Source organism: Mustela putorius, unplaced genomic scaffold (genome assembly GCF_011764305.1).
Source record: "Mustela putorius furo isolate JIRA1106 unplaced genomic scaffold, ASM1176430v1.1 tig00003870_pilon_pilon_pilon, whole genome shotgun sequence".
Taxonomy (NCBI): Eukaryota; Metazoa; Chordata; class Mammalia; order Carnivora; family Mustelidae; genus Mustela; species Mustela putorius.
Genome location: NW_025422022.1, coordinates 9,539,940 through 9,566,082, shown reverse-complemented (window position 1 = coordinate 9,566,082; position 26,143 = coordinate 9,539,940). Strand labels below are relative to the sequence as shown.

At 38.8% G+C, this 26,143-nt stretch overlaps 1 long non-coding RNA gene across 1 annotated transcript in view; it reads left to right on the top strand.

Moving 5' to 3' along the window:
- Positions 1–26,143, top strand: part of LOC101688182 — a 52,284-nt gene that overhangs the window by 17,521 nt on the left and 8,620 nt on the right. The window contains exons 2-3 of the long non-coding RNA XR_199534.2: positions 18,621–18,702; positions 18,796–18,911. This is a non-coding gene — a long non-coding RNA (uncharacterized LOC101688182). The remainder of the gene's footprint in view (positions 1–18,620; positions 18,703–18,795; positions 18,912–26,143) is intronic.

Sequence of the window (26,143 nt, the reverse complement as noted above, 5' to 3'; positions counted from 1 at the left end):
TAGGTCAGACAAAATGTAACTATTTGGTTCATTTTTGCAGTATCTCAGCTAGCCCTGGAAATATGTGGCTTCAGGAATGTCCTGCAAGCTGAGTGTGTAACTGGTGATAACTAGTGTATGACCTCTTTCCTGAAGGCCTTTCTTGCTGATAAAAGAGTAGGACCAACAGAGCAGAGGAAATAACTGGGAGGCACCATCATCCTCATGAGTTCTTATTTCCTCCAGTATCTTTGGGCCAGAATGAGGTTGATCCCTGAAAGAAGAAGGTATTGAAGCTGGTCAGCAGGTCCGCTTCAAGTGAACGTTTTCTGTGTAGATTGGCAATAATTCTGATTACATTTCTGCAGAAAGGCCTTAGCCATCCCCTGACTTCTGCCCACTTCCAAAAGATACAAGGATTATTTTGTATGTTCCCAGTGCACACTGCCTTCTCAAGTTGATGTTACCCCAATGCTTTTCCTCTTCTGTCCTGTTATCCATAAAATCTCTTTTATCCATAAAATCTCTTTTTTTTTTTCTTTTCCTTCAGTGGATTCACCCAATCCTATTATGTCCTAAATTATTTTAGGGTACCTTTGTAATTAAATTTTTCCAAAGATCTAGTATCTCGATGATTCCATAGTTTAGTTTCCTTCTGGGTACTTTTTTTGTGGCAATAGAGAATCAATGAAATTATTTTCTTTGAATCTATAGTATTTTCAGTCCTGCATTCATGAACTTACCCCGTGAAAGGACTCTGTCAGAAAATGCTTAGATACTTATGAAGCATTTTCTCCACAGAGTCCTTTTAATATTCCAAGAAATAAATTTGTCAAAAGAGATTTCCTCTAAATACATTCTTGGAATTTTAAAAATGCACAGGTCTCCAAAATTAAATATTTTCTATGTGGAAAGCCCAAATCATTTCTGATGAAACTTTTGTCCTCTTCTCAAATATGATGCATCTAAATGATAGTATTTGTCCCTTCCAAGGAGTTGTAGTCCTTAAGCAAACAAACCTACCCTTCTGTGTATTATAAAATGACAGTAGTTAAATGGTATATGCGTGAAGAGCAAGGGGAGGGCCAGTGAGGGCAGGGACAATTTTAATCAATGAGGTTGGAAGGGGAGAAGAAGGAAGGGAGCTCATAGGGCTTTGAAGGCCATCGTGGGGGTGTTGATGGGAAGTAAGCGGAAGAAGGTGTGGAACAGGGATGTAATGTGCTTGGCCTTATTTTTACAGTATTACAATATTAAGATGAGGTCAGCCCTGGCATTTCCACTTAAAAGGGAAAAAACAAAATGGAGATGCCATTGAAATTAGAAGAATTCTGAAGAGAAAATCATGAGAGGACAAATAAGGAAAATTAATTCATTTTTACTCATTGTCCAAGAATTTTGAAATGTTCTTAATACAAGTTTGCATTGGAGCAGGATGTTCTTTCCTTCTCCTCTCACAGTTACCATCTCTAGTGGGTTTTTCGGTCATTTATTCCTATCACTATAAAAATACTAAATAAATGCATCTATATATACACAGTTCATCATTTATAAATTATGCATTTATATCTACACCATATAGGACAACTATAAAGAACACATTTTAAAAGAAAAAGATAAAAATTAAATACTTTGAAAGTAATTTTTATTTCATTTGGTACTATTTTGTTTATAGTTTTATCTTCTGCATATTAATGATATCAAATAGTTTTTATCTCCCACTTAAAATATTAATGTCATTTTGAATGATATTTTTAAATGTCTTTCTAGTTACAATGGCCGATATTTTAAACGACGGAGATACATCCTTAAAGGAGATTCATTCTTAATCATAATGAGTTTAAATCCATATATCAAGGAGTCTTCCTGATGATTTTGGATTTTTTTTTTTTTGAATTCTTGTTACTTTGACTTCTTATTTGATATTGGATTAAATAATCATTGTTTTTAGCACCTACTTTGGCCAATGAAAGCTTATGTGGGACTCAAAAGAGTCAGCCTCACTACATTTTCCTTTTTGCCAACATTATTAATATTATCAATCAGCCATCTCTTCCAGCCATTTTTGTATGCCTTTAATCATATTGTGAGATTTCATTTAATAAATCCGGAAAACAACTGTAATCCACTAAATCAGGCAACAAATGACAATATGTGCCGTTATGCTGACAACCAGCTACCAAGTGACTAGCAAGCCTTCAGTAGAACTTTCTCTTGGGATCCCTCATGGTCCATGGGTGATATGGCATCCTTTGTCATGTGAACAAAAAGCAACCATGTCAAGACACAGAGCAGAGACTATAAAGTTTGCACTTTACTTCTCTTCTGGTAAAACATAAATGAAAATAGTAGTTCAATATTTTCTTGCTCTGTTGCCAAGACTGTCTTGCTCACCAAGGATGGTATGACTATCCCACCTTGGAGCCCTCTGGATAGGAACAAAAGAGTTTCCTGGAACAGTTGCCTAGTGGACCTTCAGTACAGGCATGTATATGACTTCATTCAACCTAGTGAGAGGAAATTGTGTCCTAGAAAAGGATAATAGTATATATCAACACTAGTCACAGAAAAATGGGGGTACCATATTGGTTGGGAGTTGGATGGGTAAAGCTGAGGACTTTCAGAGTATGGTTTCAGAGCTGGTTTTTGGAGGGCTAAGATCTGATAGAGGATCACTGAAATGAGAACCCAGGAACAAAAAAAAAGGAGGAGGCAAAGTTCCCAGAGCAAGGGCCTAAATCATGTGAACACCACGAGTTCAGGCATGTCTGGACCTTTCTAGAGGACCAAGGGACCCCAGTAGACATGCCAAGGCTAAGGGCTGAAGCGCAGCAGCAGAGCTGTCCCAGGAAAGAGGCCACTCCTTAACATCTGGGCCTGGGTCCTAAGGGAGAGGCCAGGTGACTGGCATTGGCTTGGTGACTGCACCTACTTCCAAGGAAGATGAATTTTGTGACTTGAGGACTAGATGTCCTGATTTTCCCATAAAGAATGGGAAATAGAGGTGTTGAATTGCTGAAATTACAGTGAGAAGCTAGGAACACAATACAGCTTGGTGTCCCAGGAGCCAAAGTACGAGAGTAGTATCCATCCAGTTCAGGGAGCTGAACAGAAAAGCTATGAGGGTCATAGCAACATCATTGCCGATGTGGAAGCTGAGAGAAAACACTGCCAACCTGATGGCTGGCTGTGAGTGGGAGCACAAGAGAGAGCTGAATTCCAGAGACCAACATGAAGGAACGAGAGAAGGAGCCATCTTGAGTGGTGGAAGGACATGGAAACCTCTTCCAAGCAAAGTTTGGTAAGGCAGTTGGGATTCTAGTTATCTCTGGATGGGGGCTGAGCCATAGATTTCTGTTTTATTGCTGTTATTTATCATAATCCTTATGAGCCTCAGGGTGCTACAACTTTTAATTAGGGTTTTCTGTAAGACAATTTACTCTAGTTATTCTAGAAAGATAGGCCAGTAGAGAAAGTTAACGAATAAGTAAGCTTTTATCTCTTTTCCTTTTAATTTAACTTTGGGATGGGAACAGATGGCCTCTTCAGTCCCAGCTAGATTTCAGAACTCTGGAGACAACCTAACACAGGGGTTCAAAGCATATATCTTGGGTCCAGCAGATGCAAAGTCATACTATTCTCTGACCTTAAGACTGAGGCCGGGTTAACCTCTCTCATCTTCAATTTCTCCAATAGTTCATTTTCTAATAGTAGAATGGAAATTGTAATAGTATACAAATCTTAGAATAGTAAACAAACTGAGGGTTGCTGGAGGAGAGGTGGGCAAGGATGGGGTAACTAGGTGTTGGGCATTAAGGAGGGCACCTCATGGAATGAGCACGGGGTGTTCTATGCAAACGATGAATCACTAAATTCTACCTCTGAAACAAATAATAATACACTATATGTTAACTAAATTGAATTTAAATAATTTTTAAAAAGAATAATAAATAATAATATGCCCTCAGCACACCTACTTATATTAACCCTAGGGGGCATACTGGGAGCCAGCAACAATAAGAGGGAAGCCCTGATAGGGGGAAGTAAATTTCCAAATGTTGCAAATCAGATTCTATTCAGTGCCAAGTAAGGACATCCCCAGAAAGTCAGTGAAGCAAACTAAATGATGCCTGTTTGCTCTTCACAACAAAAGATCTTCTATTGTGTCTTTTAAGCAGTCCATCTTAATCATACTTGGGACAGATTCCTAAAATGACACTCCTGTCCTCAATCCCTTCAACTGAACGACTAACATATAGGCTTTAGTACAAGGGCTATGTGTATAGCACAAGGCATAATCTGGGGAGAACTAAATTTCCCTACTGCCAGCTCCTGAAATAGTGCACGTTTATGTGTAGATCACGTGTATACATGGCTTGTATGTGCAGGAATCTATGTGTATATTTGTGGGACAGAGTGTGTTTCAGAGAGAACATCTATAATAGATTTGTTTTATATACTGAAATAATCCAGTTATCTTAATCTCTAATGAAGGCAAAATTGAATTCTGTAATCTCCGTAGGAAAATCTTAGCTCCTTTCAAATAGGTCAAAAATTAATTAACTAGGATAATGTGTTAAGAATGGCTGTGGGAGCACCTGGGGGGCTCAGGCAGTTAAGCGTCTGACTAGAGCTCAGGTCATGATTCCCAGGCTCCTGGGATGGAGCCCCACATCTCCCTGCTCGGTGGAGAGTCTGCTTCTCCCTCTATCCCTCCCTCCACTCATGCTCTCTCTCTTTCCCGAACAAATAAATAAAAGCCTTAAAAAAATAATAGCTATAAACATCCAAAGAATGGATGATATACCAGCAAATAGATAAATTCCCTTTGGTAGAAACTCAGGGCAGAAATCTAAGATATTTCCATTGGAGTTCGATTTTCCATGGTTCTAACTTTAAACGTTGAAGAAGTTGCAATGGCATCTCCTCAATGTTTCGTGTCTTTGTATTTTTATGATTCTTTCACATTTGCATTTTGTTCTGAGGACATTTATTTTTTGCCTTAGCCCCTCAGTAGAGTGGAAATGGAAATAATTCTCTCCCAGAGAACTGTTCCTCTCATGGAGTAGCGTGCGTGGAACAGTGAGGAGTCCTTGGTCATTTTAAAGACCCCAGCCCAACCCAGCAGGCTCTTGCCTTCCACATGCTCTGGAATAAGTATACAAATTTGAATGCACTTAAAAAAAAAAAAAACAAATTTAGGGTGCCTGGGTGGCTTAGTGGGTTGGGCCTCTGCCTTTAGCTAGGGTCGTGGTCCCGGGGTCATGGGATTGGGTCCCATGTAGACTCTCTGCTCAGCGGGGGGTCTGCTTCCTCCTCTCTCTCCCTCTGCCTTCTTGTGATCTGTCTCTGTCAGATGAATAAATAAAATCTTCCAAAAAAATTTAAAGGGGACCAACTGAAAAATACTCCTGGTTACACTGGATTCTTAAAAATACATATGAGTTAGCATTCTGCAAGGAGGCTGTGTGTCCCACCACCTCCTTTGGTGAATTCTCAGAGCTGGTAGAATCACAAGGCTTGTTTTTCCTCAAATTTCCTCTGGGACGAAGGTACAGGTCCTGAAAGAAACCAGAAGAGGGCTTACCTAAAAGTCAGAGTAAGTTTAAAAACGCAGTTTGGAGAACAATAACAGTACAGAATTCTTTTTTTTTGACCAGTTATAAAGAAAGAGACCATGACAGGACCTAAATTCTTGTTAGTGTGTGGCCCGCTACTACAGAGCATAATTTACAAAGGTCTCAACAATTTATAACACCTCCTTCTCTCTTTATTGCTTCCAAAATATTTTTTTTGGAAGATTTTATTTATTCATTTGAGAGAGAGACAGGCAGAGAGAACAGGCAGGGGGAGAGTCAGTGGAGAGGGAGAAGCAGGCTCCCCGCTGAGTTGGGAGCTGGACTTGGGGCTCGATCCCAGGACCTGGAGATCATGAACTGAGATGAAGGCAGACGCTTAACCATTTGAGCCAACCAGATGCCCCTCAAAAAATTTTTATACTGACCGAAGTGAGAACTAGTCATATCCATAAAAGTTAAAGAGAGGATTAAGATAATTTGTTATTGGAGGCACCTGCGTTGCTCAGTTGGTTGAACAACTACCTTCCGCTCAGGTCATGATCCCAGAGTCCTAGGATTGAGTCCCACAACAGGCTCCCAACTCCACAGGGAGTCTGCTTCTCCCTCTGAACTTCTCTCCTCTCATGCTCTCTCTCACTTTCTCTCTCTCTGTGTCAAATAATTAAATAATTTTTTTTAAAAAGACAATTTGTCATCAGATGCATAGAATTTTTATATTCTGTAAAAACCGAGATAAAAATAACTTGCCACCCCGGGATCTCCACGAAATACTGGCACATCGAATGAACACGGCAGTAGAAATGTATAGTTCTATATTTGAGCTTGGACCATGAAAGCATGTAAAAATCGATCACATGATTATAGATACTGAGGCTGCCTCATAACGAACACCATTCCTAGCCTGACCTCAATAACCAAGGCTCCAGGAGAAGGGAAAATTGAATGAAGGCTTTTTTGTGAAAATGCAGAGGTTTCCTAACGGTGCATGTTCTTTCAGCTCTGTACTTTCTAAATGACCCTGACCTGAACAGGTCAGTGAAAGGAGCCAGTGAGGCAAACTATCAGACAGAAGCATGACATTGACAATAAGGCAGATGACATCATTCGGACTGGCCATTTGGCTGTCAAATGTGGACACACCCATGCCCATGAAGAACGGGGAAAGGGGTGGAGTGGGGGAGAGTGGGTGCCCATGTAACTGCAACCAGGGACCCAGCTTCCAGAATGATTTGGTGTCACATCCCGAACCCAGACCAGCCTAGGGAGCAGCAGGAGAAGAAGGATGTGTTGGGAGTCAGTGGACACATCTCCATCAACCGAGTGGAGTAAGACTGTGGCAGTGGCAGCAGACAGCTCAGCCCATGTCCTAGGACAGAGTCTGTGACGTGCCCTGGTAGCACGAGGTACATTGCCAGGGTCTGTTGGTCCTCCTCCAGAAACTTGGTACAGACAGATCGTGGGAGCATTCCAGATGTGTGAAGGCTGGTCACGCTTTACACAGAGACCCCTTTGTGTCTTCCTCGCCGCAGAGAGTGAAAATACTCACGAAGGACCCCCTCAGAGAGAAGGGGGAAGGTCTGGGTGTTTCAACATTCGCTATTTCCATGTCCTATGTGGATGGTATGTTGTCTGCATCTTGTAAACGATCCAGATGGTCTCCTTTGATGTCTGTCTGGCATGACGGGGAATTTAAAAGAGACAGAAATACTCCATATGTTGGGTCTGAACACACAGGTGTCTGAGACAAGAGAGAAGGTCATGGTGTTAACCTCACCTCTTTTCCAGAGCTTGTTCTAGATACAAAACAGAAATATTGATGGAAGGAATGTCAAGGAACTTTGGCTGGGCAGGGGGGATGCAGAGGTCCCTGCAAGAGAGAGCAAAATGAAACTGTAAAATGAGGAGAAAACATGACATTTGCTTCACATTTTGGAGTATAGAACTCAGCAAGCAGAAGTTTGTGTTCTATTCCAGGACTTGCCTTGAAAAGTGGCACCTGCATGGCTCAGTGGGTTAAGCCATTGCCTTTGGTTCAGATTATGATCTCAGGGTCCTGGGATCGAACGCCTCATCAGGCTTTCTGCTCAGGGGGGAGCCTGCTTCCTCCTCTCTCTCTCTCTGCCGCCTCTCTGCCTACTTGTGATCTCTCTCTCTCTCTCTCTCTCTCTGTGTGTTAAAAAAATAAAAATAAAAAAGTGACAACTGAAAATGCGCAAACAGAAATCACCAATTACGACCATAAAGTGTCCTTTTCTTCACGAGACAAGGGTCTGCACCAGGGTCACCCCACTGCTAAGCTAAATGCCTACGACCTGCGTTGCCAATCAGTGTGACCTTTTCAACATCTTGCCAGCACAGTGGCAGCCTATCTTCTCTCTTCTAGGCAACAGATCATCTCCAATTTCTTGCATTGTGGAAAGAACACCACTGAAGAGAGACGCTTTTAACAAAATTTTAAGTGCACAACATGCTGCTGTTAAGTAAGAATGTTGTACAACAGATTTCTAGAACTTAGTCATATTATATTAGTGAAACTTTGTACTCGTTTGAACAGCAACTTCCCCTACCCCCACCATTTCCATCTCCTGCCAGGCCCTGGCAATCACCACGCTACTCTCTCTTGTTCTGATTCTAACCATTTTGGAGACTCATATAAAAGGAATCGTGTCTTCTTTGTCCTTCTGTGACAGGCTTGTTTCACTTAGCATAATGTCCTCCCAAGTTCATCCATGTAGTATGTGACAGAATTTTCTTCTTCTTCTTTTTTTTTTTTTTTAAAGATTTTATTTATTTATTTGACAGAGAGAGAGGTCACAAATAGGCAGAGAGACAGACAGAGAGAGAGATGAGGAGAAGCAGGCTCCCTGCTGAGCAGAGAGCCCTATGCGGGACAGGATCCCAGGCCCCTGGGATCATGACCTGAGCCGAAGGTAGAGGCTTAACCCACTGAGCCACCCAGGCGCCCCTCTTCTTCTTCTTTTTTTTTTTAATGGCTGAATAATCTTCGCGCGCGTGTGTGTGTGTGTGTGTGTGAGAGAGAGAGAGACATTTTCTTTATTGATTCATCCATATGTGGACATTTAGGTTGTTTTTACAACTTGACTATTGTGAATAGCACAGTAATGAACACGGGAGTGAACGTATCTCTTTGGGATCCCTTGGAGATAAATACCCCAGACTGGGTTTCTTGGATCAGATGATAGTTCTATTTTTGTTTCTTTGAGGAGCCGCCATACTGTTTTCCAAAGTGGCTGCAGCAGTGTGCATTCCCACCAATGGTGCATGACGGTTAATTTCTCCACATCTTCACCAACACTTATCTTTCTTCCTCCTCACATCTTGCAATAGTCTTCAGTAGAAAACTGAGTTTCAAAACTCAACATTTTGTGCTAAAAATATAGAGACCACCAGGAAGATAAAATAGTGTGAGGAAAGGAGTCTGGAAATTAGAATCATGCACACACACAAAACCCCACAAAAACAAACAAACAAGAACAACAGGTTTGAATCTAAGCCCTGTCATTCAATAAGAGTGCAGTACTTGGCAAGTAGTGTCCTCACTGGTGATGTATTGGTTTTAAGAATTATAGGAAAACATGTGTTCAAAAGGTCTTTAAAATTATAGGACACCACAAAGTGGAGGAATATATTAATAGAGATAAGAGTTGAGCATGCTAAAGTCAATTGTATTTGACTATGGGATAAATTCCTTTATTTTTTCCCACTTATGTTGAGTTTTGCCTGACACTGAAAAGGTGACTAGAGATGGGAGAGGTATTGAGATGAGAAGCTCATCTCAAAATTATAATTGTGCTTGTTAATCCAAAAGTGTATCCAAAATACAGGTGTAAATAGAGTACAGGATAATTGATTCAACATAGCAAATATACATGGTGTACTGGGTGTTAAGAGTAAATAGATGTGTCCAGAGTATCTCTTCCTCCACGGGGATGAGAATTAGGAGAACAGGTATGCAAGGCAGAAGAAGAGGAGGCCAAAGGAGGGTCATGCACACATTCATGTTATTCAATATATATTTATTAAGCATTGGTCTAGCTGCTATGCACACAAAGTTGAATCAGACATAGTTGCTGGCCTTAAGGAGCTTATGGTTTACTTAGGGGTGCAAATGTGCAAACAAAAGAAATCCAACAGGATGTCATGGGTATTATTACAGAGAACTAAGTAGATCATAAGTAGATCTTTATCCCACCCCTCTGACTCCGGGCATATATATCCAGCTGTCTACTTGAGATCTCTGCAGAGACGTCTAGTGTATAGCTTGAATTTAATACATACTCCTCATCTGCCTCCCCCTCCCACCCCACGAGGAGCTGCACCTGCTGCTGGACTCCACAGGGCAGGAAAGAGCAAACCCAACTTCTCAGCTGCTGAAGCAAAAACCTTGAAGTCATTCTTAACTCTCTTCTCTCTCTCTCTCTCTTTCTGTGTGTGTGTGTTCCTCCTTCACATCTAATCCCTCAGTATATCTATTGGCTCTCCTTGCAGGCTATATCTTGAATTTAAGCACCTCTCATCACATCCACTGCCACTACCCTGGTTTATATCACCACCACCTTCTGGATCACTACAACAGCCTCCTATCTGACCTCTTTGACTCTGCCCTAGCTGAGTTACAGATTACTGCCAGCAGAATTTTCTTTTTGTTTTTGAAGAGAAAGAGAGTGGGGAGGGGCAGAGAGAGAGAGGGAGAGAGAGAATCTTAAGCAAGCTCCATGCTGAGCATGGAGCTTGAAGCAGGGCTTAATTGGGAGCTTGATCTCATGACCCTGAAATCATGTCCTGAGCAGAAATCAAGAGTTGGGCGCTGAACCCCCTGCACCACCCAGGTGCCCACAGAGTCATTTTAAAAAATGACTCTGTCAGATCACATTAATATTCCCATTTAAAACTCCCCAACATCTTCCCATCATTCCTTGAGAAAAATCGAATATTCTTCCAAGTTTTAGAGCTCTTTCATCTCATGTCCTGCAATTCTCTACCTCACTCATAGCTTTCTGCTCCACTGGCCACCTCGCTGATCCTTTGAAAGGTTAAGTGCATACTTGCCGCTGGACTTTTGAGATCGTAGGGTTCTCTGCCTAGCACAGTGTTCTTTCAGTTACCCACAGGCTTGCTGTCTTATTTCATTCTGGCCCTTGTTCAAATATCACCTTATCCATGAGACCTGCCCTGATGATCCTCTATAAAATAGCCTTCCTTCTGGGAATTCCAAGCTTCTCAACTTACTTGATGTTATTCCTAGCCTGAATCACAAATGTATATACTATATATTTACCTGTTTTTATTTATCTTTATCTCTCTGCTAGATTACCGGCTCCAAGAGAATAGGGACCATATTTCATTCAGCACTATATCTCTGATGATAGATTAAGTATGTGGTATTAGGTGTTTATAAATATTTACTAAAGGAGTTAATGTAAAGTAAGAAAATAAATGTTACACGATTTTCAAGTAAGTCAAGAAAGTGTAAGTGACTTATTTTGTAGAGAAAGACAGTTATCATATGATCTCACTGATAAGAGGAATTTGAGAAACAAGACAAAGGATCATAAGGGAATGGAAGGAAAAATGAAAAGAGATAAAACCGGAGAGGGAGACAAACCACAAGAGATTCTTAATCTCAGGAAACAAACTGAGAGGGTTGCTAGAGGGAAGGGGGTTGGGAGGGGTGGGTGGCTGGGTGGTGGACACTGGGGAGGGTATGTGTTGTGGTGAGTGCTATGTATTGTGTAATACTGATGAATCACAGACCTGTACCCCTGAAACAAATTATACATTATATGTTAATTTAAAAAAGAGGAAAGAAAAAAAGAAAGTGTACCTACAGAAGGTGATATTTGCGTCGTGTCTTAAAAAAATGATTTCATATTTCCCAGGTAGACAAGATCAAGAAGGGCCTGCCAAGCAGAATAATCAGTATGCACAAAGGCATGATGACACGAACAAGCCTAATCAGTTCTCAGCAAGTCAGACAATTCAGTATGTCCAAAGCAAACTGTGTGAGGCAAAGAAGAGAGAAATAGGGAGCTTTAGAGCTTGATGAACCCTCCATATCATTCTCAGGGCTTTGGACTGAGACTGTGAATGAGGAAGCAACATCAAAAGGTTTAAGCAGTAATGGGATGTGCTCGATTACGCATTTTTGAAAAGCAATAGCATGTAGGATGGATAGGTAGGCAGAGAACTCAAAAGGGAAGTTATACAAAACCAAAAGACAACTGACAGAATGGGAGAAGATATTTGCAAATGACATATCAGATAAAGGGCTAGTATCCAAAATCTATAAAGAACTTATCAAACTCAACACCCAAAGAACAAATAATCCAATCAGGAAATGGGCAGACATTTTTGCAAAGAAAACATCCAGATGGCCAACAGACACATGAAAAAGTGCTCCACATCACTCAGCATCAGGCACAATGAGATAACATCTCACATCAGTCAGAATTGCTAAAATTAACAAGTCAGGAAATGACAGATGCTGGTGAGGATGCAGAGAAAGGGGAATCCTCTTACACTGTTGGTGGGAATGCAGGCTGGTGTAACCACTCTGGAAAAAAGCATGGAGGTTCCTCAAAAAGTTGAAAATGGAGCTACCCTATGACCCAGCAATTGCACTACTGGATATTTACTCTAAAGATACAAATAAAGTGATCTGAAGGGGCACATGCACCCAAATGTTTATAGAAGCAAAGTCCACAATAGCCAAACTATGGAAAGAACCTAAATGTCCATCAACAGATGAATGGATATACTATGCAGTCATCAAAAGAAATGAAATCTTGCCATTTGCGATGACGTGGATGGAACTTGAGGGTATTATGCTGGGTTGAATAAGTCAATCAGAGAAAGACAATTATCTTATGATCTCCCTGATATGAGGAAGTTAGATGCAACGTGGGAGGTTTGGGGTGTAGGAAAAGAATAAATGAAACAAGATGGGATTGGGAGGGAGACAAACTATAAGAGAATCTTAATCTCACAAAACAAACTGAGGGTCACCAAGGGGAGTGGGGGAGGGAGAGTGGGGTGGGGTTATGGACATTGGGGAAGCTATGTGCTATGGTGAGTGCTGCGAAGTGTGTAAACCTGGTGATTCACTGACCTGTACCCCTGGGGCTAATAATACATTATATGTTAATTTTTAAAAAGGGAAGTTATATTAGAAGACTTGCAAGTATTGAGTTGTAAAGCTGTAGCAGTAGGCATGGTAAGTGTAAAAGATTATTTATTTATTTATTTATTTGAGACAGTGAGAGAGAGAGAGCATGTAAGCAAGCAGGGAGGAGGCCCAGAGAGGGAGATACCATAACCTCAGGACCATGACCTGAGCCTCAACCAAGAATGGACGCTTAACCAACTGAGCCACTCAGATGCCCCTAAAAAAATGTTGAAGAAGAGTTGGTTGTGAATGAGCCATGAGGACTGAAGAGAAAAGAACACACCAGGATGTTATTTACATGGATATTTGTCTTGGATAACTGGGTAGGTGGTAATGTCATCTGTTAATATTAGGAATGCATGAATAAGAAGGGTTTTAAAGAGGAGATATAAAATGATAGTACATCAAGTGGAAAACATGGCACACCCAAATGAGTAATTAAGGTGAATTTAGTAGAGAGCCCATTACAAAGGTATGTGTAGGGTTTAGGGAAGTCAGCAAGGGGTAGTGCTATTCCCACTACTAAACCTGAAGGAGTCAAAGAAGGAGTAGTTACCAGAAGCCAGAAGGTCTCCATTAGGAACTAATCCTTAAATAGGATGATGTGACCCACCTCCAGGATGGTAACTAGAGAAATAAATACCCTGAATTCTCTCTCTGCTCTTGCCGTCTAGATCCCTGCTTGGGACTTCTTTTGGTCAAACCCAACAAGAAGGCAAGTGAAAATGCCCATTAATATAATCCATAAAAGTGGATTTTCTGGGGGCGCCTGGGTGGCTCAGTGGGTTAAGCCTCTGCCTTCGGCCCAGGTCATGATCCCAGGGTCCTTGGATCGAGCCCCGCTTGGGGCTCTCTGCTCAGCAGGGAGCCTGCTTCCCCCTCTCTCTCTGCCTGCCTCTCTGCCTACTTGTGTGAGCTCTATCTGTCAAATAAATAAATAAAATCTTTATTAAAAAAAAAGTGGATTTTCTGGACACGGAGTAAATTGGAGAAGGATGGAGAGTAGGTTCAATGGGCCAAAGAAAATATTCAGTCCACGTCTTTGCCCCTTGGCATCTGTTCTTATACTTTGGATGAAAACTATTTTGATTCCCAACACAGGAGACACACAAAATCCGATCAAATGTTGTATCCTTTCAGGATAAACTCAGTCACACTGCCTTCAAAAACTTAAAACATTAGTCACCCTTAGTCCTCTCCATGTAAGGTATAAGATAGCAGGAGCAAAAAGAATCAACTAATACAAAGTGTAGTTCTACTTACTTAGATGGTCACAAGACTAAATGTATAATCAGACAAACCTTGTTTTACCACCCATCACAAATTTCCCTACACTCATCTTGGCCTGGCATGTTTCTCTATGAGGGTATAGCTGGACCTTCATTTCTATAGGCTATGAGTGTTTGGCCATCCTATGCTTATTGGGTTGTCATGGTTTTCCTTTTACCAGAGGTTTGGGAAAGAGAGCAGCACTCAGAGATGTCCCAGTGAATCCACCAAGTTCCAAGCTTAACCCTTCCTGCCCCCAGTGTTCATCAATGCAGGATGGTGGGAGAAAAAGGCAGACTGAGATCCACAAGGTGACTTGTCTTGACAACTTGATTATTGAAAGTCTCTGAAGTGGATACTGTCCGGACATTTATGTGGGACACAAATATTTACATACTGTATGCCCATTCCAAAAGCTCATCCACTTCCTAGTCCCACCCCCCACAGAATTTCCGGAATAAAATAGTCAATTTTACAAGTCCCTATCCAGCAGGTCAGCTCCTTGGCACCTTCCATGAATTAATGTAGATCCATAGAAAATCATCCCTCCTTCCACGCAAAGTGGGCAACTAAATATAGTGTACGAAGTTAGGACCTCTGGGGGACTGTCCCTACACCCCTACTATTCAAGAAGAGCCCCACATAAGACTATAAGGTAGATGATGTGTGGATAACATCTGTAAACCAGGCTCACATTATCTTCTCCTTCATTGCCTGGTCATAAGAATCTTCCATGTGGCATGGGACTGGGTCAAGGCAGACTCTACTACTACGAAGTAGTAGGAACAGCTGCTATGTGAGTCTGTGTTGTTCTCTTATACACTGTACTTGTGTTTTCTGGACCTACTCAGGTCCAGTTTTGTGTATACCATCTTCTTTTTACAATGGGATGCTAGGATTCATAGTGGATCAGATAATACTCATTTCATTAAGAGAAGTTAGAATTGCAGAGTCATTTCACTTCCCATGATCAGGCATAATCTGGAGCTACTTTTCTTTCTTTCTTTCTTTCTTTCTTTCTTTCTTTCTTTCTTTCTTTCTTTTCTTTTCTTTTTTTAATATTTTATTTATTTATTTGTCAGAGAGAGTGAGCACAGGCAGACAGAGAGGCAGGCAGAGGCAGAGGGAGAAGCAGGCTCCCTGCTGAGCAAGGAGCCTGATGCAGGACTCGATTCCAGGACACTGGGATCATGACCTGAGCTGAAGGCAGCCACTCAGCCAACTGAGCCACCCAGGCATCCCTGGAGCTACTTTTCAAATGGAGAATTATTGGCAGAAGAGAACATGCCCATATTCTAAAACTTACACCTTGTTCTCTGAATGCTCTCTCAAGGTTTTCCGGTGACTTCTAAGAACCAGTTTCTAATACAGTTGGTTGTGGTGCAGCCTATGACCCAATGGCCAGAACAGCTTGCCATGTGGCATGAGCCTGCTTCAGAGGCTTCTCTTCTGATCCATTCAAAACTAATATCCTTGTGGGTTAGCTGATAAATGGATTGGAGCAGCATGTTTAAATATGGTATATTCTGCCTTTATAATTCAAAGAGAACTGTCCATCTTGTGCTTTTTTTCTTTGGTGAGTAGTGTAAAGGGATATCCCAAGTGTCCCCAAAATTAGACCCCTGGAGACTTCACCAATACATTCAAGGCCCTGAAATGTTGCGGTTATCTTCTCTCACCTTTGGGCATGTTTGTGTTTATGAATTCATCTAGAGCTCCAGAAGAAATCATTTGTATTCACATGGCAGAAACAAGGAGTATACTGCAGTTTAACTGTTTTGCTTTGGGCAGTGTCAATTCTGTTATTTGTCATAATATCGTCCAGAAGGAACCTGATACCTGGTAGGCCTCCAAACATCATGCTGGCACAGATATTTGGTGTCGTTATGCCTATTGGACCTGGCTGGCAGGGAACAGTAAGAGCCCTAGGTGACTTCATTTAAAATAATGTTCTGGATAAAATACATGACCTTTGTCAGATGTATGTATTGTGAATATTTTCTTCTTGGATGCTGCCTTGGTATTCACTTTCTTAGTGTTTCTTGTGCTGAACAGAGTTTACATTTTGATAAAACCCTATTTATCTTTTTTTCTGTTTCAGTTAAGATATTCTTTGCATTCTAAGAAAGCTTTCCTTACTCTTCCTTTTCTTTTTCTTTTCTTTCTTCCTTTTTTTTTTTTTTTTACTCCCTGGAATACTATGTGCAAAATAGTATTATTTCATCCTTAATATTTTGAGAAATTCAAAGACGAAGCCATCTGGGCCTGGGTTTTCTTGTGAGATGGTTTTTAATAAAGAATTCAATCTTTCCAATAGGTATGTAACATTCATATTTTCTCTTTGTTCTTATATATGTTTTATTTTTTGAGGATTTTTATATATTTCATTTAAATTAACACATTATTTTAGTAAAATTGTATATAACATTTTCTTATTTTTTGGCTGTCTCTAGATCTAAAGTAGTGTTTCTTTCTCATCACTGACAGTAGCAATTTGTGTTTTCTTTTACTTGATCATTTTTATTATGGGTTTGTTAATTCTAGAGTATTTTTGGTTTTTCTCAAAGAACCAATTTTGGCTTTGTTGATTTTCTCAGTTGTTTGTTTCTTTCCTGTTTTATTCTTGTTCATTAGTATCTTTTTTATTTCTTTTCCTCAAATTCCCTAATCTTTGATTTGCTATTCTTTTTATAGTTTCTTGAGATAGAAACTTAAATTTTCATGTTTTCCCCTCATATATGTCCTTCAGGGAGTTCTTTTCCTCCACTAACTGCTTTAGCTGGATTTCTGTAAGTTTGCTGTGTTGTGTCTTTATTACTATTCATTTAACATGTTTTATAATTTCATTTAGATCTTTTCTCTAACTCATGAATAATTTCAAAACATATGTTTAATTTCCATGCATTTAGATTTTTCTATTTATCCTTTTGTTATTGATGTCTGGTTTAATTCCATATAGTGAAGAAACAAACTGAATGGTTTCAATCTTTCGAAATTTGTTGATGCTTTCTTTATAACCCAGCATATGGTCAGTTTCAGAAAATGTTCTTGTGCCCTTAAAAGTGTTAATCACTTTTCAATGCAATATTCTCTATTGTCAATTAAATCAGTTTAGTTAATATTCTTATCCACATAATCTATATCTTTACTGATTTTTTTGTTTTTTCTATTGTGTACTAAAAGAGGATCTTTAGTATCCCACTATGATTTTAGATTTGTGTTTTTCACTTTTGCTTTATGTATTTTGAAGAATGTTTTTATACTGATGTATCAATGTGTTGTGATTTCTTCCTGATTGATTTGGCACTATCATGGTGAAGTGTCCCTCTATCTTTAGTAATGTTTTTTGTCTTAAAATATAACATCTGATATTAGTACAGATTTACCAACTTTATTTTCATTGATGCTTATATTGTGTATCTTTTTCTATTCTTTTACTTCAAACTTAGGCTCTTCTGAGTATCATATTTTTTTTTTGAGTCTAACAAAAATATTCTTTTACTAGGAACTTTTTGTTCATTTATATTTTATGTAATCGTGGATACATTACAGTATGTATTGGCTACCTTTTGTTTTCCATTTGGCTTATTTATATTTCTATTTTGTTCTTCTTTTCTTACTTTCTTTTGAGGTAGTCAGTTTTTTTATTACTTAATTTTTCCTTCTATTAACTTGTTAGTTTTAAATTACCTTATTATTCTGTTAGTGATTATAATAGGCATTCTCAGCTTATTATAGTACTAATATAAATTACTACTTCTACTACTTTCCTGACATTGGTAGGAGTCTTTATGTTCCGTTTACTTCCAATCACTGTTGTGTTACCATTGCCATGCATTTCGAGTTCTGCATATAATTTGTTTCACTAGACATTAAGATTATTCTTTTATATGGTTAGCATTTGTTTAAATCTCCATGTATTTTTCCCATTATACTATTCTTTATTTCCTCCAATATTTCTATGTTTCCATCTGGAATCACTTTTTTAATCTGAAGGATTTGGTTATATGTTCTTTAGTTTTTCCTTTAGTATAGTCTGTTTTAAACTAATTCTCTAACTCTGCCTTTGAAAACATATGTATTCCACCTTCATTTTTGAGGATGTTCCTACTGGATATAAATGATATGTTTTTACTGGATATGAATTAGTTCTTAATTTTTTTCAGTCCTTAAAAAGTATTATTTACTTACCTCTGGCTTTAATCACTACTGTTGAGATAGAGCTCTCAGTGTTACTGTTGTTCCTGTAAAGGTAATGTGCTTATTTTTCCTCTGGATATTTTTAAGACTTTGATTTTAAGCAATCTGACTACAATTTGCCTTGTTGAGGTTCTCTTTATGTTTATCCTGTTTTTCAGTTTTAAAATATCCACTTAATTTCTTTTTTGTAGATTTGATTTATCTATTAAAATTATCCACACTTTGATCTACTTTGTTCTTCCTGTTCTGTTTTCTTTAGCATAATAATCACAGTTTTACTAAAGCCTTCATCTGCTAACTCCAATACATTGATCATCTGTGGGTCTATAGCTATTATATTATTTTTCTGTTGTTTATCAGCCAGTTTTATTTCTTTGCATGACTAATAACTTTTCATTTTTCTCCAGATATTGTGTACTAAAGGACCATTCTACAAGATGTTTTCTTACAACAGAGGATATTCCTTTTCTTCTCTGCTGGGCAAACAAGGTGAGGTTCTGAACAACTCAGAAATTGAGCTGGGGCCCTGTTGGGTTGAAATGTAGTGAGAATTATCTCTCTCTGGTTTAATTCTGCCCTTAGGGCATGGATATCTGATCTTCTGACTGAAAGCCTGAAGAGTCTCCATCTCCTCAGTACTGAAAGATCAAGGGATCGAATAGGCAGCTTCATATCCATGTGTCTTCACACTCTGGAAGGTATCTTGAGGGGGAGAGTGGCTATGTATCGAAGTCAATGTTATCCTAGAATTTTTTTTGGTTCCCAAGCACACAAGTCTGAGAGGTTTTATTCTGCCTTTTAGAATCTTCCATCTTAGATCCCCTGTCTTCCACATAACACCAGAACCAAGGAAAATTTCCACGGGAATCTGATGGTGCATTTAGGTCCCTGTGAGTTTTCATCCTGTCACACCAACTCTTCATGACTGCTGCAGCTTTGCTGGTTTTCATTCTACTAGAGTCTCTTTGCTTGGGTAAACCCAATGCCGAAGCTATGCTCATAGTTAACAAATGCCCCTAAGGTTTAAAAAAAAAAAAAAATGTCTGAATGATATCAATGTTCCTCAGAAACATTTTTTCTTTACTAAAAATTAGTATATCCAGTCCTTCTAGTTTCTGCAGTATCCTGGCATCTTTAAAAATACAATGTGTTTGTAATTGATCAAGATTTTCTTGCAGTGGAAAGATTAGCCTATATGCAAACTGAATGCAGAAGTCTTGCTTATTTAATTTTATATGTCTCTTCATGGTTTAGTTTGGAATCTCTAACAGGAAACTTTGTCACTACTATTATTTCTGATTCATTATTTGTCATACATTTTCAATAGGCATTTAACCAGAACATCTGAATATTGCAATCAAAATTCAATGTATAGTTATTAAATCATTATGGAACTGTTGCATCAATAGACAAATCAGTGGATCATAATGGAAAGTACAGAAACAAACCCAAAGAGACATCCATGTTTAGTATGTGATAAAACTAACCTTTTGTGTTTGTGAGGAAAAAAATATTAAGCAATGTTGTTTTGACAACTAAAAAAATATTTAGGGGAAAAATAAAGCTTTATCCAAGTCTTTTACCATATATCGAAATAAATTCCAGACTGATCACAGATTTAAGCATAAAAATTTTTATAATAAAATGGTAAAATATTAAAAGAAAATTGGGAGTTTAAAAAAATATAATCCTTTAGGGAAGACCTAAGTATAAGTCAAAAGCCATATTGAATTCAAACCCTTAAAGGAAAATATTAACAAATTAGAAAATTTTTATATGGTAAAACCATAAGAACCCAAGTCTCATAATGAATAATAAGTTAAGAAAAAGCATTCATAGCTCACATGAGGCAAAGGGCTAATTCTCCTAATATATAAACTCCTATAAATCAGTATTACCAAGATCAACAACCAAATGGAAAAAAAGACAAAAGATATAAATAGTCACTGTAGATTCTTAGATGTATGAAAAGATGCTTATCTTCACTTGCAATAAAAAGAATGCAAATATAAATTTCATTAACATACAATTTTCAACTCTCAGGTCCACAAGGATCAAGCAGTTTACTTGCATACAGTCTGGTGAAGATGTCAAAAATAAGCACTTTTATTGTTTTGGCCAGTGCAAACTGGTACAATTTCTAGGGAAAGCAATTACCAAAATAATTTTCTCATTTAACCAATATTTATTATTATGAAACTATGTTATTGGGACTACGGATATTCCGAAAGACCTCATGGATTAAATCAGAAATCAATAATGACATGAGCATCTATAATAAAAGGTAATAATAATAAAATGTTAAAAGGTAAAAATATTAAAAAGTAAAAGGTAAGAATAATAAAATTAATTTAAAGAGAGGGCCATAATTGGATATCATGACAGCATCAGGAAAAATATTCCAGAAGAAATGACATTTAAGTTGAATTCTGAAAAGACGGAATTAGTTAAATATACAGATCACTTTCCTACCCTTCTCTTTCTTGCTGTGTATAGGAAGGACTCAGACTCTTCTTTTATAGCTTCAATGTAAATTCAGCCAATGAGAAGCACTGTGGGATTCTGGATGATGGGAGGAGAAAAAAGGCTTGGTATTTGTCCCTTCTTCCTTTTTCTTTCATTAGGGTCTCAAGCAATGGCTGCATCTTCTCAATGGCTCCAGTTCTCATAAGATATCCTCTCTCTCCATGGCTCCAGCTTCTACTCTGAGTTTAGTGTCTATCTGACCTTGGGATCAAATAACACCATTCTCTCTCTTTATCCCTCCAGGCCAAAGAATGGTAACTATTTCCTGTTTTGGCAGTTGGCATTGTATCACCTCTTCTGCTTGCTTTCTCAGTTCTTCAGTCATCTATGTGACCAATGCCTTCTACTAAATTTCTTTCTGTCTAAACTACAGTGGTTTTCATTTTCCTGCGTGGACCTGGACTGATATATAAGATAAGCAAGGCTAGTGCTCCAGAAAGAGAGAATAGCATGTCCTAAGATATACAAGTCTAGCTAGAGGAGAAGAAATAAAGTAGTATGATAGAGGAAGGGGTAAGAAAAAGAAAGAGGGATGACTTAAAATCAAGTGTTTTCAGGTGAGGAGATCCATTGATGAGACTTATTTTCTGGAGGATCACCCTGGGGGGAGACTGAAAGTAGAGGTCCAGTGAGGACACTGCAGTAACAATCTGGGGCAATGAGAATGGGAGCCTGATCGAAGACAGTGGCAGTGGGAATAGGGAGTGAATGGACTGGAGAGATATGTAGGAATAAGGATGGGTAGAATTTGGTGGTTATTTAGATGGAAAGAGAGACAAAGGAATGAAGAATCACCACCCTTTTCTCCATTATTTCCTCATTTGATTGCATGGAGGATGTTACAGAATAGACATTTTTCCAGTACTTTCATCTGGGGGCTCTCCATTGAGTTCTTAGAACATGGCCCTAATAAAACAGGTGAAACATTGGGGTATTTCCACATGTATTTTCAAGCCTTTGATATCTGGGTTTGTGAGAGAGATTATCATACTAATTCAAGTCAGCCACCTGAATTAGGTTAGTGCTACTGTACCAGAGATAAATGAAGCCTCTCTTTGGTGTATTGGTTTATTGAGGTTGGTTATACAAAGGGATCCTTGTTCAATCCAGACAAATCCATAATAAGGAAAATGACAAAGGCTTTACTACAAAGCTCATTAAAAAAATTTATTGCTATGTGTTCAAACCAGTTTCTAATCATTTATTGAAATTATTCTGGGAAATTGGAGTAAACTGTAAAAAAAAAAAAAATAAGAACACATAAGTAGATAAGAATTATTCACAGTCCAGCTAAGGAAGGAAAAGGGGCACTCTAAAGAGAATGGGCTATAAATCTTCATCAAGCTTCTAAAGTTTGAAAGTTGAAGGTCTCTTGTTTACAATTTGTCTCCCTTTTGCAATGAACTGTTGGAAAGAGAGTTTGGAAGGGTGAAGGAAGTACAGGGAGGAGTGGTCAGAAACCACAGAAATCCTGCTTTTCCACTGTAAATCACCATCTTGAGGGCCCTTGAAGGTCCATTCCTATTTCTGCAATGACAGTGCAGTGGGGCACTGAAGAAGTCAACTCTGGGATCAAGCAAACTGAGTTCAAATCCTGATTTCACAGTTTGGTGGTCCTGTCAGTACTACTACTCATGGAACAGGTGACTTAATGTCTCTGTGCCCCAGTGTCATCATCTATAAAATGGGTTATTAATGGAAAGATTAGAAAACAATTCCATTTACAATAGCATCAAGAAGAATAAAACACAGAAGAATCAACTTAACCAAGGATGAAGAAAAGACTTGTACACTAAAAACTATAAAACATTGTTGAAAGAAATTAAAGACACAAATAAATGGAAGGATATCCTGTGTTCATGGATCAGAAGACATAATGATATTAAGATGACCCACAAATTCAATGTTAATCCCATCAAAATCCTACTGGCATTTTTTGCAGAAATAGAAAAATTTATCCTAAAACTCTTATGGACTCTCCGGCGACCCCAAATAGCCAAAACAATTTTGAAAAAGAATGAAGTTGGAGGTCTCACACTTCTTAATTTCAAAACTTAACCCCAGAGCTACAGTAATCAAAAGAGCATGGTAGTGGCATAAAGACAGACATTTAAAGCAATGGAATCAAGTAGAAAGCCTAAAAGTAATCCCTGGAATATAAGGTCAAATGATTTTTGACAAGGGTGCCAAGACCATTCAATGGGGAAAAGAAATCTCTTCAACAATGATACTGAGAAAACTGGATATCCACATGCACAAGAATGAAGTTGGACCTTTACCTCACACCACATACAAAAACTGATTCAAAATGGAAGAAACACCTAAATGTAGAGGCTAAAACTATAAAACTGTTAGAAGAATAGTGAGATTAAATGCATGTGAAGCTCTTTGAGCCATGCCTGGAACTGGGTAAATGATACAACCTTTGCCTGGGTCATGCATGGATGGCTCCATGGGGCAAAGTGTGGGCTAGTTTTCAGCAGTTCAGCAGAGGGAGGGTTTATTCTCTACACTCCTTAAAAACAAAGCCAAGCCCCCACATCGGGGCTCTCTGCTCAGCAGGGGAGGCTGCTTCCTCCCTCTCTCTCTGCCTGCCTCTCTGCCTACTTGTGATCTCTGTCTGTCAAATAAATGAAATGTTTAAAAACAAAACAAAGCCAAATAATTGGGAGAAAAAAGTGGAGAAGTCTAAAGACAGTTGAAATCACCACTCCAGTAATTAAATCAAATTCTCTAGTTTGGTGTTAGTGGCAGGATGCCCCTCGACAACATCTGAGAAGATTCTAGTGAAGGGAAAGTTGCTACTCACAGGACAATTCGCTACCTGTTTCAGACTCTAGTTTCTTGTCTATGTTTCCTTCTAGTTACCTGTCTCTTTAAACTATCTATTGTGTGGTATAGTTCCACTCTCTCTCAAGACCATTTTAACACGAATTTGAAGATATTTATCATGAATCTTTTGACAAACATCTTCCCAGCCACAGACAGAAGTAGATGGACTTAGCTAGAGGCAGATCACTATGTGAAAAAGATGCTAATAAAGAAACACCTGGAACGCCTGGGTGGCTCAGTAGGTTAAGCCTCTGCCTTCAGCTCAAGTCATGATCTCAGGGTCCTGGGATCAAGCCCCGCATCAGGCTCTCTGCTCAGGCTCTCTGCCTGCCTCTCTATCTGCTTGTAATCTCTGTCTGTCAAATAAATAAATAAATAAAATCTTTAAAAAAAATTAAAAAAGAAGCTAACCCCCAATAAACCTACTTTCTTGAAGGCACAAGGTAAATAATGGTCCTCCTGCACTCTGTATATTTCATACAATACGGTGTATTGTATGAATATGTGATTGCCTGGTGAATAAATGAGTGCATGAAGACCATCTGGCATGAGGGGCCTAGAGCCATACATAACAATCAATCATTTTCATTTCAAGTGTAGTAGAGGACATTAAGTAAGACAGGTCTTCATATCTTTGTTTAAATGTTCAAAGGATTATTGTTGGAAAGACATTTTCATTTTTAAACTTATAAATAAAACCATTCCTATAAAGGATGTAAAATGGCCAGAAAAAGAATTGATCTTACATATATTGCTTAAGAGGTGAGAACTATGATAGATGTGTAGAAGATAGAGTGATACAGACATAGGCTTAAATTAAGGAAGACGTGTTTTAAAATTAAATCCAACAAAGAAAAACTTTCCCCAAAGTTCTGAGCTCTTTGTTCTTCACCAGGCCTAGAGGATGTTCTCTACTTAGGTGAGACCCATCCAATTGGTATCCAGGGCTGAGATCCTATGATTTCTATAATCTCTCAAGGCAGCTTCTTCAGCTTTGCTAGCAATGTGAGATGTATGCTGATCACATGCTTGTTCTCCAAAGATTTTCCTGGAGCCCACAACAGAATGAATTTCATTCTCTTCTCATAGAATTTAGAACTGAATGGCTGAAGGACAAACAGAGAAACTTCCCTTGGAATACACGTACTCCTACTGATTTATGTCTTTTGCTGTAGAGGCCTCTAGAGGCTGTAATTACACAAAATATTTCAGTTCCATGCATTTTAGAGACATTCAGACCTTGGAAATGTGCACGAGAGATGGACAATCCTACCAAAAGTTTCCTTTTCCACATGGGGATCAGACTAAATAATACTGTGGCACTGATTCAGGCAGTATCACGAGACTCATAGATGGAATGTGTCCTGTGTCCTGTCCCTAAATACTACTTCAGCTCCTTCTGGACATTTCCCTGTTTATTTTTCTATAATGTAGAAAGGTAGCGTCACTAACAAACACTCACCAGCATACACAGCCCATGGGCATTCTCAGTATGAAGGAAAAGGTCAATGGTAACAGTCAATTTTTTCAAAATGAAAAACTAAATAAACACTAAAGGCAAATACAAAAATTCATTACTCTTAGAATCTGTATGCTTGAAAAAGGCTGAGATTCCGTAGTGCCCCATTCAGAAAGATTAAAGAAAACATAATACATAAATCTTTTGTGTCATGAATTTAGGAAGAGGGAAACTGTGTCACTGAGTAGACCGGCTTCCATTGGGTAGAGAGATGAGTTGGTCCTATTCCTCTATCCCGTTGCTGAACAACTTCAGGTGAATAATTAGTTCTTTTGTGCCTTAGTTCTCTCAAGAGTAATAGCCCTCTCCTCCCATTTTGTGAGACTGGATAAATTTTGTATCTCTTAATCCTATCAAATAACTTTACTTCGACTTTCCACGGTCCTTTATATGGGGGCACCCACAGCCTTGGTACTATCTCTGACCACTGCACCATCCATGAGAAAGCAATACAAATTTCTATTTTTCACAAGTTAAATCTGAAATGAGGAGTTACATGTGATTCTCAGTCTACTTGCCATCTTAAGCCCAGATTTGGCAAGGATGAGACACTGCCTATGGTGAATTAAGGCCTCTGATATGATCTTAGTTTAGTAATGAACCAGCCCCAAGGTCACTTCAGTTTCTGAGATGTTTATGGTATTTCTCTGTTGATTATTCAACTCGGTGCTATCTTAGTGAGCTGCAGTGACCTGAAAAGATAATACTGTCAAACGGATGATTTAGCGTTTTGAAGGTATTCACTAAGCAATGCAAGAAGTTGTCCTAGTGTTTTTCCTCAAGCTCTGTTTTTAGGAATGGCTCTTGAGTTTCTTGAGATTGCCCATACTTTTTTAGTCAAAGTTCTTTCTTTCTTTCTTTCTTTTTTTTTTTTTAAAGGGCCAGATAAGACATGCTCAAAGATACTCTCTTCTATTTCACAGAAAAGGCTGGACTATTCTCACTTCTTCTTGTCTCACCTGAAATAGAAAAATAGGTGAAATTGTCCAGGCACCCCTGTTGTCATTCATTCAACAAGCATTTATCAGCTGCTTTTTCTGTTAGACATCCACT